This window comes from Diachasma alloeum, unplaced genomic scaffold, assembly GCF_001412515.2.
Source record: "Diachasma alloeum isolate Michigan unplaced genomic scaffold, Dall2.0 Dall_scaffold_01126, whole genome shotgun sequence".
NCBI lineage: Eukaryota > Metazoa > Arthropoda > Insecta > Hymenoptera > Braconidae > Diachasma > Diachasma alloeum.
Window position 1 is genome coordinate 56509 of NW_021681237.1, and position 3932 is coordinate 60440.

The 3932-nt window shown below is 41.2% G+C and overlaps 1 pseudogene; it reads right to left on the reverse strand.

Moving 5' to 3' along the window:
- Window positions 1-1484: 1484 nt before the first annotated feature.
- Window positions 1485-3932, reverse strand: part of LOC107045905 — a 23299-nt pseudogene continuing 20851 nt past the window's right edge.

Consider the following 3932-nt stretch of genomic DNA (forward strand, 5'->3'; position numbering starts at 1 on the left):
GCGGAATTAATATTATGATTATTATTAGTATCAGTATTGTTAGCTATTAATGGTAGATTTTTTCCTTTTTTATATATATATATATATTTTTTTTTTTTGAGCGAATTGAAATATCTTTTTTTTTTTTAAATTGGTGATTGACTAATTTCAATAGTGAAACAAGTAAGGACAATACCGATTTCTTTTTTATTTTGTAGTTCTGGACCACCCAATACCCGTCTCCACCTGAAATCCACCCCTCTCTCCACAACCTAGCACACTGAGCGAACCCAGGACCGTTACCTTTCCCCAGAAATCTAGTTTTCTCCCTTTTTGTGTAAATTTTTGAGGTTTTGGAATCAATTAGAATTGGTTTTGTAGAATCATGAAATCGGCACCCTACAATCTGGATTAAGGGTCACAATCACCGTTTTACCGGAATAAAATGCGACGTACGGGGCTGAAGACCCCGTAGTCGAATAACGAAAAGCCGACATGAATTCGGAAAAATACATAAACCGAACTAAAAACTCACTTTGGGTTTCTTACCCCTCTTTGGGGTGTTCTTCGCCATCGTATAGATCCACTTATCCAAATATGTGCACACTACTTCCTAATATAGGCACTGTACTGGCACTAGTTCTGGTGGGGTCAAGGGCCAACGCCGAACTGCCGAACTCATGAGCGTCTCGGGACACCTCAGCGCACGGAATTCACCGCTCAATCACCCGAATTTTGATTGGTGCGGACACGCCCCTCGAAGGTGCGAATCTAACGACAAGTAATCGCGACTGTCACGCCCTGGCGCGATTATTCAAATCGTTCGGATAATTACGAAGGGTCTTTGGAGCTTCCCACGGATCGGATCTCCGGGATTTTCGGGGTTAAAAGACAAGTTACCGGCACTTGTTATNGAACCGGATGACTCTATAATGTTGGCCCTTCTTCACGATAATTTTTCTGGGCCCTCAAAGACGCGTAATTACTAGTCCTTACTAATAAACGGAACCGATAACTTTAACCGAAAATAAGCCACTCGGAAGTGGATAAGGGGCTCTCACTCTCTCGCTCTTGAATTCTTACTCACGGATTTTAATTCAACGTTGTAGGAGTCTCGCTGTTTACAGATCGTTCTTAGTGTTCCTAACGAACATCCCCACATGTTCGTTACATGGTTTACCCATTCATAACAGAAGTGCATCAGTCGAGAAATTGTCAAAATTTATTACATGACCTACACATGATGAACATGATGAACATACTCATGTTCCTATAGATTTCCGCTAGGTCTTATTTCCATGAATCCAATTGTTTCATCGATGTTGTCTTCATCTACTCATCTCTTCTCTTATGTAGTAATAATTAAAATTGCAATTAGGAGAATAGTTAGCGGTTGAAGAGGGCTATTCGTATAATAACTAGCCAAAAAAATTTAGAGAAGTAATGAAAATACAAATGAAGATTGATGATAGGAGATATATCAATAATTTATTATTGACGGCTGCACTCCAGTGAAATATTACAATATCAAAATTTACACATCAATGCAAACAATTTTTAGTCAATCATAGGTATAATTCACTATTTATTCCCAAATCCCACACTTGTTGGATGGATTCATGTGCGAATTTTCTAGACAGTTGAAAGCTGAGGCAAAATCTTTGTTATTCGATACTGCACCATTGATTCTTTGTTTGGCTGGACTGTGGACATCTGTGTTACCGTATTGTTTCAAATATGCGGCGGTCTCAGATGCACATCCTGTCTGAAAATTGAAAAAATTTAATATCTCAGCATCTTAAATGTAATTTTTATAATACTGACATTCCTAATGTTAAGAAGAATAGTTGATCATCAGTGAATCGCTCCAAGCCGGGAAATTTATCAGAACTGGTTCCAATTTTTTTCACGGAATATCTTGTACGCATCAAAAGCGATTTTTAAACCCGTGGAGTCTGATATATTTTCTCCCAAAGTCAAAGTCCCATTGAGCTTTAAAAATATCATACAACAATTGAGTAGAGGATTAATTGAAGTGTAGAATGAAGTATAAAAATCATGAATGAAGTAAAAATGACTAAACAACACTACGCAATGGGGAAATTTGATGAAAATTGTTTACCATCGGATATGAAAATAGAACGAAAAATATTGGATACGTATTTTTTTATTTGGAAAAATAATGAAAAATAAACAAGCTATAGGCGATTGAAAAAGTCCAGAATTGTGACGTCACCCATATACAAACTATTGTGACGTCACAATTTCGACGTTTCTTTAGTTAGCTATAACTTCTTGATTTTTCATTTTTTTCCAAAATAAAAAATACGTATCTAATATTTTTCATCCAAAATTTAGATTTGTGGGAAAAAATGTGGGATACTCGGGAATGTTGGACGGGTTGATGAAATTATAACACCCGTTATAACAGTAGAAATCGAATGGAATTTATTCACAGCGAATGTGTCGATGTTTACACCTTGAGAGCTATGACGAATCTGTCCCTCGCGACGATATAGGCAATTAGATCATCCGATCGAGGGTGCCCGAAATATGACGAATCGTCACGAGGTGACGTAGTCAGATATTCGGCTGCTAAGCCGGTGCGAATACACTATAGTGAGATAATTCGAACGATAAATAAGTAGCTTCGCTACAATACTCCCCTTCTGTGTCGGAAAAAAAGAGGGAGTTAGCTATCTACAATATATACAATATAGGCAATGTATACGCGTTAAAATGGCACTAAAAACGGTATACGTGATTTGAAAAAAAAAAATTGAATATTGAGTGAGTTTATTGACTGAACCTGACGCGTTTTCGTACTGGTCGAGGAGTTGAGTCCAAAGATGATCTTGCGTCACTCGATGGAGTCCAAGATGATGATCTGGGTCTAGATGGTCCAGGTTGCGGTGAGGCATCTGGTGTCGTACCAGGGGTCGATTGTTCTGACGACGGTAATAGAGTGTCGTCTGAATCGTTGTCGTCATCCGGCAAGTCAGCGTCGGCTGCTTCGTCTTCGGCAATGGAAAATACTGGCTTCAGACGGTCAATGGATACGACAGTTTCTTGACCATTGATCCAGACGACGAAATGCTTCTCGCGTCGCGATATGACACGATGTGGTCCTTCGTACGGTGGCGTAAATGCATGATGAGCAGCATCTAAACGAACAAAAACGTGCGAACATGAGGCGAGTTCTTTAAATACGAATACCTTACCCGGCCGTGTAGTGTGCCGGGAACTGGAGCGAGCTCAGCGAAGTGGGTTCTGAGTCTGTCGGCAATCGTTACTGCCGGTAGGCCATTGTTCGGAGCAGGAGCGAGAAATTCTCCTGGTAATCGAAGTGGCTCTCCAAATACGATATCGGCAGATGTGGCGTTAAGATCGTCTTTCCACGCTGAACGAATTCCAAAAAGCACGGTGGGGAGGGTATCTACCCAATAAGGACTCTCGTGACACCGTATTGCTGCTTTGATTTGGCGATGTAGACGTTCCACCATGCCGTTAGCTTGCGGGTGAAACGCCGTCGTGCGAATATGTCTGCTGCCTGTACGTCGAGCGAGAGCGTTGAAGAGTTGGCTCTCGAATTGTGTCCCTTGATCTGTCGTGATCCGAAGCGGAACGCCATAACGACAAATCCAGTTTGCGTAGAGCACACCGGCAACAGTCTCAGCGGTAATGTCGGAAATCGGGAATGCTTCCGGGAAACGTGAAAATCTGTCGATTATTGTCAGGCAATAACGGTAACCTCTGGACGGTACATATGGTCCGATGATGTCGACATGAATGTGTTCGAAGCGTCTTGTTCTTCCTCCGGGAAAGCCTTGAATCGGCGATGCCACGTGTCGTGAAATTTTATTCTTCTGGCATGCGAGACATGCACGAGTCCAAGACGAGTCTTTCTTTAAACTCGGCCAGACGAAACGTTGAGCAACCAGCTGAGTTGATGC